Source organism: Bos indicus, chromosome 2 (assembly GCF_029378745.1).
Source record: "Bos indicus isolate NIAB-ARS_2022 breed Sahiwal x Tharparkar chromosome 2, NIAB-ARS_B.indTharparkar_mat_pri_1.0, whole genome shotgun sequence".
Classification (NCBI taxonomy): domain Eukaryota; kingdom Metazoa; phylum Chordata; class Mammalia; order Artiodactyla; family Bovidae; genus Bos; species Bos indicus.
Window position 1 is genome coordinate 42,679,036 of NC_091761.1, and position 13,980 is coordinate 42,693,015.

The window sequence follows — 13,980 nt, forward strand, 5'->3', positions numbered from 1 at the left end:
TTAATTCAGACTGACAGATTTATAACAAAAAATAAGTAAGCAAGAAGGAGAAACAGCATGAAAAAATAAAAAGTGAACACCATAATTTATGATATGCTAGAGGAAGCTTTTAAGCTGCTGTTTTGCTCTTTTAATGCATATGATTTATGAGAAATAGAGACTTAAGCAGAAAATGAGAAACAGATTTCACATTACCAACTCATCCAGTCAAAGTGGATTGTGAGGAACTTCCAACAATTATTGCCTGAGAGATGCATTACCTAGAAGCCTCATTCTAACCCCTGAAAAAATAATCTTGTTAAGTAAAATGCCCTTGTATTAGTCGAACTCTATCCAAGAAAGTGGAAGCCACCCTAGGTCTTTAATCCAGAAATATTTATACAGAAAATTGCTTCACAGATAATAGAATTGTTGAGGAGCAAACAGAAGCAAGTAAGGCAACCTCAGGAAGACATTACTACCTCAAGAGCAGGAGGAACCATGGCAGGCAGTGTAACCCACCTGGGAACCAGAGTCAGAATGGAAATGTCTTGGTTGTAACTGTCGCCTCAAAGTGAAGGGCTTCCTGGAGGGGAACTGGAGTTATGGAGAGGCAGCAACTCATAGAGACACCACAGGAGCAGAAGGAATGGGGGCAGAAACAGCTAGGCTTTTCTCCTCCTTCTGCCCTCTAATATTTGGCCATTGCCTTCCTGTATAAGTAGGCTTGGGCTGACAACAAAATACCATAGACTGGGTGGCTTAAAAAACAAACTTATTTTCTCACAGTTCTGAAGGCTAGAAGTACAAGATCAAGATTTCTGTGTGAGATTGCTTTTCCTGGCTTATTAGACTGCTTTCTTGCTGTGTCCTCGTGTGGCCTTTCCTCAGGCATAGGCAAGGAGACAGAAAGAGAAGCGTTCTGTATGCTGTCTGACTATAAGGACACTAATTCTATCAGACCAGGGCCCCACCCTTATGACCTCACAATCTCAGTTACTTTCTTAGACACTCCATCTTCACATACAGCTGTTGGTGTTTAGTCACTAAATCATGTCCAACTCTTTTGTGACCCCACAGACTGTTGCCCGCCATGGACAGTAGTCCAAATGGGATTTCTCAGGCAAGAATACTGGAGTCGGTTGCCATTTCCTTCTCCCGGGCATCTTCCCAACCCAGGGATTGAACCTACGTCTCCTTCATTTGCAGGCGTATTCTTTACCACTGAGCCACCAGGGAAGCCCATGGTTAACTTATTAGAGGTCAGGGCTTCAGAATATGAATTTGGGGGAGACAATCCATAATGCTGCTTCTGCTGAAATGTCAAAGGGCAAAGGACCCCAGGAAATGTTGTGAGATACAGAAATAGGGGAGAGGCAGAATAGACCTGAGGATGTTAACCTGTAAAATTGCCATCAGAATTATTTTAATCTTATTTTTAATGGAACCTGGAGAAAAACAAATAATAGCATTGAATAGATGTAATATAATTTGGTGAAATATGTGTTCCTTAATTACTATAAATGGAAGATCAGTATATACTCATAAATTTGACAGTTGTAATCAAAATCTTGGCTATAGAAAATGGCCAATTTATCACTAAAAATAATTTCCCCTAAACTTGAAACTTAATGATTACGGAAGCATTGTAGAAATTTTGTTTCTAGACAACAAAGATGATTTGCCTGTCTGATGAAAAAGATAAACTATTACAGGAATAAAATAAAAATAAGATTCTACTCTAAAAAGCTAGAAAACACATAAGAATAAATTTCAAGATTTCTTTATTAATCTCCCCACTCCACCCACTCATATGGTTGGAGATGCTGTTGACAAATATAGAAAAGCAGTATTTCTCACTTCAGTTCAGTCACTCAGTTGTGTCCAGCTCTTTGTGACCCCATGGACTGCAGCATGCCCAGCCTCCCTGTTCATCACCAGCTTCTGGAGTTTACTCAAAATCATGTCCATTGAGTTGGTGATGCCATCCAACCATCTTATCCTCTGTCATTCCCTTCTCCTCCCGCCTTCAATCTTTCCCAGCATCAGGGTCTTTTCAAATGAGTCAGCTCTTTGCATCAGGTGGCCAAAGTATTGGAGTCTCAGTTTCAGCATCAGTCCTTTCAATGAATATTCAGGACTGATTTCCTTTAGGATGGACTGTTGGATCTCCTTGCAGTCCAAGGGACTCAAGAGTCTTCTCCAACACCACAGTTCAAAAGCATCAGTTCTTCTGTGCTCAGCTTTCTTTATAGTACAACTTTCACATCCATACATGACTACTGGAAAAACCATAGCTTTGACTAGATGGACCTTTTTTGGCAAAGTAATGTGTATGCTTTTTAATATGCTGTCTAGGTTGGTCATAACTTTCCTCCCAAGGAGTAAGCGTCTTTTAATTTCATGGCTGCAGTCACCATCTGCAGTGATTTTTGAAGTCCCCAAAAGTATTTATTTCTCACTTAAATAGAATCAAAAAGCAAGAAAATCCATTATAATTGTTTGTACAAGGGTCTTTTATCCAAATCAGTACCCTAAATCTGATGTCACAGAAAATCCAAATCCAAATGCATAAACCTAATTTCCAGTTATTACACTGACTTTCATAAAAAGTCTGAAAAAGCTTTACACATAAAAGTGTTCATTAAGTCATTATTCATAATATTGCAAACTAGAAATAGTCTAACATTTTTGACAGTAAGACAATGTTGAAAGATGCCATGATACAGAGAAATAATGGATGGTTACATAATTGATAAAAACTGTAATTATGAGGGGAATTTATAGCATACTGCTGCACAAGTACTACTAGAGCAATGTTATATGAAAAAACGGGGTGGAATACAGCAAGTGTTAATATTAAGATTATAATGTTACAAATGTTAATTGTGGTTTTCTTTGAGTTTGGGGATTATGGATTCTTTCCCCCCCTTTCTGCTTTTCTCTGTGGTATATATTTTTCACATTGATCATTTAATACTCTCAGCAGGAAAGAAGGTGACAAAAATTGATCATTGCCAGTACCCCACACCTTTCATCTTCTTTGGTATCTCTCCAGTCTCCTTAACTTGACACAGTAGTTTTGAAAGTCAGAGCTATGAGTGCTTAGCAACACATGTGGCCAGCTGCTCACTGCTTATCAGTGCTATTCCAGCATCTTCAAATAAATTCATGTATTTAGAATCTAGCATCATATTAATGCAATAGGAAATTCAAAGAAGTATGCCATGTCTGTGATTTAAACTTACAATTTGATTAGGGACAAAAGTCATATACTTGGAATAAAAATTAGGGAGTAAAACAACATTTAATCTGACACACTTTGGGCCATGTATTGGAGATATTATTGACAGCAGAAGTTATTCTGAAAAAGTTATTTTTTTTCATTAATTTAGAGGAGTGTTTCAAATTATTTAAAAATCATAAATATAAAAATCTGATAAGACTATATTCCTGCTTTTTTCAAATATTAAAACTCTTCTCCTTTAGAGCAAAAAGTTGTTAAAGGGCATAGAGTTTTTCCATTTAACCTGTCTAATTTACAAAAGAAAAGCTCTGTTTTCCTAAATTTTGACTGAATTCTAAGGTATTGCTAAGCATTTTTACAAAGAATATGTTTCACTCTATGATAAACAAATTTATTATTTAAATATGAAGATTTTGCTTACAAACTATGTGGAAAAGTTAATATTTATTTCAAAATAATTAAAACATTTATATAGAAAGTGGAAAAAAAAGAAAGTTTAGATTATTCTACAAGAATAATTATACAATGGTAAGAGTTGCCAAACCTAATTTGGTGTGGAAAATTAATTATCAAATGTATTGTACATAACTGTCCACTAAATTATACTAGACTTTAAATCAAATGGAAGCAGAAACACCTTAAATCTCCCCATTGTCACTTCATGTAAACTATGCAAGAATGTAGTAGATGAGAACTTTGTAAGATCACAATTTATTATTTTTCAAAAGAGGGTAGCAAGGTTGAACTGTGTTTCAAATTCTCTTAACTCAATGAGACTTTTTTTTTTTGCTATTTCCTTTCCTTTTAGAATAAACAGAGAATCTTTTAACTCATTCCCTAAAAAAAATTTCCCTATTCTCTTACAGTTAACACCTGACTCCCCAGCTTGCCTTACAAGATAATATACAGAGGATAGTTTCTAAATGCTTGTGTGTCTGTATGTGTGTGTATGTATGTGTTGTGTGTATGTTTAGACTCAAGAAAAAAAAATTAAAGTTACTGCTGAAAAATAGGCAGACCATTTAATCAAGTGAGATTTTATGAAACTGATAAACACATTCTGTTTGCTGTGCATTTAATATTTTTCCGAAGAGAAAATTAATCTGGGTAAGACCATTCTTTATCTTATTTTTAATCATTGCATATTATGATACACCTTTGGATAAAATGAAACTTTAGAATGCACTGACTGCAATGCCTTATTCACAATCCCTCTCCCCACTCATAAGACAAGGCAAAATGCTGCTAAGAGTTTCTGTGAGAAAATGTTGGTCCAGAGAATAAAAGTGACAGAAGCCCAGGTAGATGACAAGCAGTGTGGGGGAGGGGAGACCTCCAGCAAGCAATGGTTGAAACTGGAAACCCAGGGCGCATTAATCTCAGCTACCCATCAACTTGTAGGGTCATTGACCTTGAATAAATGAATTTATTTCCTGGTCAAATACTTTCTGAATAGGTGCTCACAGTTTAATCAATTTTCAGCCCTCACTCAGGTCCAGATGAATCTGTGTGGCTCAAAAGTTAATTAAACCCCTTCTTCCAAAACAGATTCATTCCAAACCATTTGATGCTAGCTTACGACCATTTCTCAAAAATGCTTCTGAAAAAACAACCACTGGTGATAACAGAAGCTGAGAATTCTGGGGAGCCCTTGTGGAGTTGCCCATATGGGTTGCAGAATGCTGCTCTGTGGCTTTTAGACAGGAGTGCTAACAAATGTCACTGACACAGAAGTGTACTATTGACCTTGGTCAGAATCCACTCCAGCAGTCTCAAGAGCAAGGTTGTTGATTTTATGGAAATTGAAAAATCACGAATAAGTTCCTCTGTGATTTTTTTCTTTCATTTCCAGTTACCTTAATATTTCCCAAACCAGAAGACTAAAAAAGAAACAAAAGAAATACTTAATTATTTAAAGATGTTATACAAGAAGAAAAAGCAGTTTGAAGTCTGAGTGTTCCTGGAGGTTTAAAATGTTCTTGCATATTTTTAAAGCTTCCTAGCGGCTATTCCAGCTGCAGTGCTTGAGGGGGAAATAAATGAAGTATGCAAGTGCTGTTCAATATAATGTGATTGTCTTTTGGCTGATTTTCCAACTGTCTTCAGCAATTGTTGAGAAAGCAATAGTTTTATGCCCATATAACTGGTTAGTTTTCCATAGCCCTTGCATGTAGAATATACTAGATGTTTAAAAGAAGTGGGTGACTCTTAAAATACCTCATTTAAAAAAGAACTAAAAAGTGACTCTTTCCCATGACTTTGGCAGAAGCAGAAAGCTTGAGAGCAACCTGCTTTAGTCCCATGGCTACTTGCCTATTCAGCAGAGCTCTACCTGAAACAAAGATCTGAGGGGCTAGAAGCCTCAAGATAGAAGGGAAGACGACTCACACATACTGAGTCTTCTTTAATGGGATCAAACATACCTCAAGAAACAAGGGACAAAACAACGACCATCTCCTTTACCTTTCTGTGCAGTTGTGATTTGAGTCAGTGCCCTTATCTGAATAACCATCAGTTACAGGCTCAGTTTGAGGACTGCCACTTATTACTTGAAAGATTTTGACATACAACATCCCTCATGTTTGTCTGTGACATGTTAAATCTCAAACGCAAATAACAGGGAACTCAACAGAGAAGATCTGGAATAATGTCTAAGACAAGAAAGGGTGAAAGGAGGTTATTAATTTAAACTAGGAAATCCTAGGTTTGCCTAGTTTAAGTTAATAACATCAGTTTAAAACTGTCCTAGTAAAACAGAATGCTCCGAAGTATATTAAGACTTTTAAATATTGTTCCTCTTCATAATTCTAAATGGTTTTTTTGTATAAAAATATGAGTAACTGGTAAGAATTTAGATTCAAATAAGTGTATTTTATTTGTGAAATAGTAAGTGGTGAATAAATCAGTCAGGGATTTCATATCAAGATAATATAACTACCTTCAGATGAATTCTTTATACCCAGGATCTAAGCAGTTTATTGACATAGTATAATAATGAAGCCAAGGTCACATATGATCAGTGGAAACTTAAAGACTCAAGTGGTCTATGACTCCCTGGAAATATAAACTAGATATAGTATCTATCTACGTATCTAGATATCTACCTACCAAACTACCTGCCTTTCATCTATTTATTAGAGGGGAAAGGACCCTAGTTTTCATGAGAAGCTCAAGGGAATACAATTACCTCAACATCTTGTGAATCACAGAGTTGGTTATTAATGCTATTTATTTCAATGTCTAATGATGTTACAACAGCAGACAGTATCATAAACACTATCACTAAAAGACTATTTCCTTAAAGCAATAGCTATAAGTGTTTAGCAAGCTTTCACTATAATATTTGAACATCACTTTCCCCTACAGAGAAATTCAGATTAAAACTGACTACTCATTTTGAAAACCATGCCTTCAGTTATTTCTTATAAGTCATGTGCTCTGGGATTTAAAGTATACAATTTTTTTCTCAAACTTCAATAATCTATAATGCTGGCTCTCTATAGAATTATATATTGGATGGGTCCAATCCAAAATTTGTCACCCAAGGATGAGACAAGGCTTCTCATACTGTGAAAATGTAATGACTCACACAATTCCAGTGACTCTAATTCCCGCTTGCAGTATAATGCATGCATGCAAAGAAACTCCTATAAAATTCCTTGTAAACAGAATACATTCCCGTACCTATTACTATCTCACTCTCTTCCTGAGAACATAATTTACATTTGCTGTGATGATTTTAGTGATTGCTATCTTTTTATATTGAAATATGGGTAAAACCTTTTGAAAAAATACATAACTATGAAGGCAAAGTGAGGTAATACACGTCAAAGCATTTGGATGAAGAAGGCAAGTGTATTTTATAAATGCAAGATATATTAGCAATAATATGAGATAGAGAAATTTTAAACTTCAGTTTATTAAATATTTTATGATGTTAAAAGATTGCTGAGTTTCAGAAAGAAATAGGTAGCACATTAAATGAAGTTGTTCCATGAAATAGAGGGCATAAAAAATTCTAATTTTCTTTAGTTAAGTACCAGTAGCAAGTAAATAAAGAAAACTAATTTTTTTTTCCATATTTGAAGACTGAGATTAATCTTGCTCTAGGATTTTAACTCCATGCTGCAGCCTCTGTTTTGATAAGGTAGGTGATATTGTAGAATGGTATTGCCAAGATGATATAACTACCATTTACTAAATTAGGATAAAATTCACCATGTTCTCTTTTAAAGTTACATTTCTGATTATATAACATATTTATATGTGCATATCATTTTTGTCAAATTAACTCGGAGCCTATATTAAATAAAAGTTCTATAAAGTTAATTATATTTGTCTTTGTAAAAGATCAATCACATTAAAAGCTTTCCAATTCTCTAGGGGTCCACAGTAAGTCACTGGACTTATGTTTGTTATGTCTGTTATGAAAGTGTGGAAGTGAAAGTGTTAATTGTGCAATTGTTTGAGACTCTTTGTGACCCCATGAACTGTAGCCTGCCAGGCTCCTCTGTCCATAAGATTCTTCAGGCAAGAATACTGGAGTGGATTGCATTTCCTACTCCAGATGATCTTCCTGACCCAGGGATTGAACCTGGGTCTCCAGCATTGCAGGCAGATTCTTTACCATCTGAGCCACCAGGAAAGTAACATACCAACAAACAAGCTGGGAGAATCAGGACATTCAAAAGAAATAGACATCTCTGACCTCCTAAAATGAACTTTATGCCAACAAAATTTTGTTTGCATATGTTTGATGTTTTCACACACAAAAAATAGAGTAATGAATTAAACATTTTTAAGGCTTAAGTCCTTGCAATATTAAAAAAAAACTTATCCACTTACTCTTTTAAATGGTGATGAGTGGACTCCAGGAAGTATTTGATGACCACTGTGTGTTTGTGGGTTTTTTTAACATTATTATTCTATTGACCATATGAGATAATGTATCTGGGCACTGTTTTGCAGCAGGAAAAGGGTTACTAAAATCTAAAAAAGAAGGTACCTAAACCACAGTTGGAGAAGGCAATGGCACCCCACTGCAGTACTCTTGCCTGGAAAATCCCATGGATGGAGAAGCCTGGTAGGCTGCAGTCTATGGGGTCACTACAAGTCGGACATGACTGAAGCCACTTAGCAGCAGCAGCAGGATCGATATCATTGAAAAGTGATAGTCTCTTAGTAGTGTCTGACTCTTTGTGATCCCATGGACTGTAGCCTTCCAGGGTCCTCTGTCCATGGAATTTTCCACACAAGAATACTGGAGTGGGTTGCGGTTCTCTTCTCCAGGGGATCCTCCCAACCCAGGGATTGAACCCAGGTCTCCTGCATTGCAGGCAGATTTTTTACCATATGAGCCACCAGGGAAGCAAAATGAAATCTTTGACTTAGCCTGATAAGTCACTTGGCAGCAGCAAGCTGTGAGTCTTAGTTTATGGCTGAGATTAAAGGCCTGGAAGTGCTGGGAATTGAACCCTCAACCTTGTGCACACTAACCACGCACTCTACCAAGATGTCTTTGGTAGGCCATTATTCTGCCTCCAACATTTTCCTTGCTAATTGTTTTACATCTGTCTAACCTAAACATAGAACTGGACATGGAACAACAGACTGGTTCCAAATAGGAAAAGGAGTACGTCAAGGCTGTATATTGTCACCCTGCTTATTTAACTTATATGCAAAGTACATCATGAGAAACGCTGGGCTGGAAGAAGCACAAGCTGGAATCAAGATTGCCGGGAGAAATATCAATAACCTCAGATATGCAGATGACACCGCCCTTATGGCAGAAAGTGAAGAGGAACTCAAAAGCCTCTTGATGAAGATGAAAGAGGAGAGTGAAAAGTTGGCTTAAAAGTCAACATTCAGAAAACGAAGATCATGGCATATGGTCCCATCACTTCATGGCAAATAGATAGGGAAACAGTGTCAGACTTTATTTTTCTCGGCTCCAAAATCACTGCAGATGGTGACTGCAGCCATGAAATTAAAAGACTCTTACTCCTTGGAAGGAAAGTTATAACCAACCTAGATAGCATATTGAAAAGCAGAGACATTACTTTGCCAACAAAGGTCTGTCTAGTCAAGTCTACGGTTTTTCCTGTGGTCATGTATGGATGTGAGAATTGGACTGTGAAGAAAGCTGAGCGCCGAAGAATTGATGCTTTTGAAGTGTGGTGTTGGAGAAGACTCTTGAGAGTCCCTTGGACTGCAAGGAGATCCAACCAGTCCATTCTGATGGAGATCAGCCCTGGGATTTCTTTGGAAGGAATAATGCTAAAGCTGAAACTCCAGTACTTTGGCCACTTCATGCGAAGAGTTGACTCATTGGAAAAGACTCTGATGCTGGGAGGGATTGGGGGCAGGAGGAGAAGGTGATGACAGAGGATGAGATGGTTGGATGGCATCACCGACTTGATGGACATGAATGAATTTGAGTGAACTCCGGGAGTTGGTGATGGACAGGGAAGTCTGGCGTGCTGCGATTCATGGGGTCACAAAGAGTCGGACACGACTGATCGACTGAACTGAACTGAACTGAACTTAAATATTGGCATGCTCCAAGGGCTCAATCCTCACATCTTTTTTCTGTTGTGTCTATTCTTATTTCTTAGGTTAAGTGATATAGTAGCTCATGTACTTCATATACCATATGGTTTATACATTTAGTAGCTCATATATAGTTCATAATCATATGGTTGACAAATTCCAAATATAGGCTGATGGTGTTCAAATGTACATCATCAGTCTGAACTTCTCTATTGGATTCCAAGTGCATATTTGACAATTTTCACTTCTATTTCCAAAGGGCATCTCAAACTCAATATACCTACCTCACATGGAATTTCTCATTTATCTTGTACCCAAAAGCATATTCTCTGAAAGTGTTCATCACATTATTAACTTAAAAATTAATTTGCTTATTTAGGACAAAATCTGTAGTTCTTCTTTTGATGTCTGCCTTTTTCTACAACTTATAGCCAATATTCCAGAAAATCTTGTTAGTTCTACCTTCAAGACACATTCTGAAACAAAAAATGACATGTCTTCACCTCTACTAGTAGCTAGTCCAAGGCACCAGGACCTGTTGCAGGATTGCTGTAATAGTCTCTATATCCATCTCCCTTTTTCTCTCCTTTCTCCCTCAATTTACTCTTAAGTCAGCAATGAGATTGAAATCATACATCTAATCATTTCACCTCTAGTAACTTCTCCTCACTCAGAGAAAAAATGTCAAGAAAGCTTATGGAGGCCTGCAAGGCCCTATATCATCTGCTACCCTCTCCCACAGCCTGTCTTTGGTTACCTCTGTGACTCCTCTTCTGTTCCTTTCTCCTTGGCTCTCTCTGTTTCTGCCCCACCAAACCTCTCTCCATTTCTTAAAAACCTTAGGTGCACTCTTCCTGTGGGGATTCTGTACTTCCCTATTCTCCTGACATGCTCCCTCCCAGACACATCCTGGCATGCTCCTTCCCTTCCCTTAGGGTCTCTGTTTAATGGTCTTCTCAATGAGGCCTTCTCTGACCATTCAATGGGAAACTCCGATCTCCCCATCTGCCGAGTACTTCCTAGCCTTCTCCCCAGTTTATTCATCTCCATAGAACTCATTCTAATGCTCTTCATTTGCATGGGTTCCTTCCAAGGCCTGGTATCTGGTTTCGTATTCTTTCTCTTAAAGGCGGCTTCCAAATTACATAAACTTCAGGTGTTGCAAAACTTGGATCTGCCTTACTTGTTTATTGTCTGTCTCCCTCTAAGTGTGAGCTCCATAAAGCCAGGGATTTTTGTTATTTTGGATTCTGCTGCATCCATAGCACATAGAAGAGTATCTGGCATACAGTATATGATAGATATTTCTTGAACCAGCTATTAAAATCAGTAGGAATCACAAAGAAATTTGTGGATATAACCAACAGATACAACTCTATATTTTTAAAAAAGTGTCAAAGCAGAATGAAATAGCTGTCAGCAGTATAGGAAAATATTTGCCAGGACTTTGATAGATAAAAGATAAAAGTTAAGATATAAAAAAAACCATACACATAATAAAAACAAATTTAAAAAAAGCAAACAAAAAACAAGCAGAATACTACTACTACTACTAATAAACTCATGCTATATACAAGGCAAAATCTAAGTATGGGAAAATATGTAAGCAATTATTTGCCAGCTTTAATGAAATGATGCCTTTATGACCTTGAAATAAAGATTCATGTAATTTTGATAGAAACCAAGTAATAATTAAATTATTTTGCTCAGTACTTATTCTTCATCAATATTCTTCTGTTGGCTATATTCCAGGATGTCTGCAGCAGACCAAGATACTGTGGACTGCTCTCACAAAACAGAAGCAGTCACATTACTGTGATCTTTGCATTTTTTCAAAGAGTACACAAGTACATTTTCTATTCTTAATACAATAATAATTTTAGGAGTAATTTTAATGTTGAATAAGAAAATGATTGGTTATGAATCACAAGCCACAAAACCAGGGAGCTGCTTTTGTACTGCTGTCTTTAGTTATAAGCAACATTAATATATGTTTTCTAATAGAGGCCCTAAATTCCAGTAGAATTGTTGCTAGCCTTGTTTATTTATAGCAAATGTTCTTTTAACAATTACCTAGAATGATTAAACATTTTTAAATGGGCTGCATGTATCACTATTGCAGAACTTTTTTCTTTTCTTTTTGCTTTGTAAACATTTAGTTAATTCTTTCCTGATTATAAAAATAATTTCTATTACTTCATTGTAAAGAAAATTACAGTGTATAGATACATATATGATGAGGAAAGTTTTTCCTACTCTCACCCACATAAACAGTTTCTATTTTTGTAAATTTAGTTTACAATAAATTTTAAACTATATTTCAACAAAGCTAGGATCTGACTCTAAATATTATTTTGCTTCTCAATTTCGTATTGTGAACATTTTCTCATATCATATGTTGTTCAAAATTTTAAAACTCATTGTTTTAACTTTATAGATGCATTGTAATTTATTAATATGATAAAACTGATCATGTACCACTATTTTTATGCAAACCAAAATAGAACTGATTAAGGTTTAACATAATAGTCTGTAAGTAATTAGAATCAAAGTTTCATTTAAATGAAACCAGAGCTAAGGACCATTTTCATGAAATTGTTTTGCGTTTAATACAAAGAGTCAGGTTGCATAAAGTACATCAGCCCACTGGTCTCTTTGGTAATTCCAATTCAGACTTGAACAACTACTTATCAAAGGTTGTGAATCAGTCAGCCTCCCCAACAGTGAGATACTGTAACTCAACTAATTGGCATCCTTTTAATGATGGAATCACACAATTTTGGCAGTGGCTTTGGATGGTTAGTCTGAATGGGCAAGATTATGTGTGAATTTTCTAACACTTGGAAGATAATAAAAAGCCAATATCCTTTCCAATGTCTTCTGTTTTTTAAAGTTGTTTTTTTTTTTTTTAATTAGTAAGTCGCTTATATCAACCAGTCCATTCTAAAGGAGATCAGCCCTGGGTGTTCTTTGGAAGGAATGATGCTAAAGCTGAAACGCCAGTATTTTGGCTACCTCATGCGAAGAGTTGACTTATTGGAAAAGACTCTGATGCTGGGAGGGATTGGGGGCAGGAGGAAAAGGGGATGACAGAGGATGAGATGGCTGGATGGCATCAGCGACTTGATGGACGTGAGTTTGAGTGAACTCCAGGAATTGGTGATGGACAGGGAGTTGAGATTCATGGGGTCGCAAAGAGTCGGACACGACTGAGCGACTGAACTGAACTGAATTTTATAGAAAGGTAAAATTTACATATTAAGAAACCAAAACCATAAATAGTATTATGTCAGTACTTTCCAGAAAAGTCTGGAGTGCCTACTACTTGGGGCAGTAAAGCAATTATAATTGGCCATGTCTTTAAAACACTCTCCTTCTTCCCAAGGAAAACACCGCCCTCTCCTTACCAGGGCTCTGGAAACTGGTTGGCCTAAAATATTTTAAAACATACAGTTTGATTTGTAAAGATCAACAGTTGGTCTGAGGAAAATGCCATACATTTTAATCTTTCAAAGTTTATAAACTTTAAACGTTGAAGGTGGGAATTTATTTTTAGAGTTAAGAAGGACCCCCAGGGTAGAGTAGGGAAAAAGAAAGTATTTTTTAAGCTGGAAAAGCTAGTGAATAAATAGATTGCTAAATTTGAATCTTTTGCTTCATAATCTTTTTTAATATAAATTTATTTATTTTAATTGGAGGTTAATTACTTTACAATATTGTATTGGTTTTGCCATACATCAGCATGAATCCACCACAGGTATACACGTGTTCCTCATCCTGAAACCCCCTCCCTCCTCCCTCCCTGTACCATCCCTCTGGGTCATCCCAGTGCACCAGCCCCAAGCAACCAGCATCATGCATCAAACTTGGACTGGTGATTCTTTTCATATATGATATTATACATGTTTCAGTGCCATTCTCCCAAATCATCCCACCCTCTCCCTCTCCCACAGAGTCCAAAAGACTGTTCTATACATCTGTGTCTCTTTTGCTGTCTTGCATACAGGGTTATCATTACCATCTTTCTAAATTCCATATATATATATATGTGTTAGTATACTGTATTGGTGTTTTTCTTTCTGGCTTACTTCACTCTGTATAATCGGCTCCAGTTTCATCTACCTCATTAGAACTGATTCAAATGTATTCTTTTTAATGGCTGAATAATACTCTATTGTGTCTATGTACCACAGCTTTCTTATCCA